Raw genomic sequence first — 604 nt, forward strand, 5'->3', positions numbered from 1 at the left:
AGTCAGTGCCTGTAAGTCAGTGTTGGTAGTCAGTGTCTGTAGTCAGTGCCCGGAAGTCAGTGTTGGTAGTCAGCGCCGGAAGTCAGTGCCTGTAAGTCAGTGCCTGTAAGTCAGTGTTGGTAGTCAGTGCCGGTAGTCAGTGCCGGAAGTCAGTGCCTGGTAAGTCAGTGTTGGTAGTCAGTGCCGGCAGCCAGTGCCTGGTAAGTCAGTGTTGGTAGTCAGTGCCGGCAGTCAGCGCTTGGAAGTCAATGCTGGAAGTCTGGCAGTGCTGCCGCTGTGTGTCTGGCCTGAAGAGGCACCCCACATTCACACCCACCTACAGGTAGTTGACTCCTGACTCCCCAGCTGGACTCCTCAGAAGGGCACGGCCTGAGGATCTGAAAGCCAGGTGTTAATGGCCACAAGCTCTGTCTTCTGTGCACCAGCAGGAAAGCAGAGGCAGCTCAGGGATGGGAGCGGACCAGGAAGGGCAGCAGCAGAGGGGACTCATGGTCCCCCAGCCGTCCCCTTTCCCTGGTCCCTGAGTTCAACTCGAGGAGCCCGCCCTGCTGGAAACCGCACTACAGTATAAATGTGAGGGAACTCCCAGAACTCATAGATCTGC

This window comes from Ailuropoda melanoleuca, unplaced genomic scaffold, assembly GCF_002007445.2.
Source record: "Ailuropoda melanoleuca isolate Jingjing unplaced genomic scaffold, ASM200744v2 unplaced-scaffold9037, whole genome shotgun sequence".
Taxonomy (NCBI): domain Eukaryota; kingdom Metazoa; phylum Chordata; class Mammalia; order Carnivora; family Ursidae; genus Ailuropoda; species Ailuropoda melanoleuca.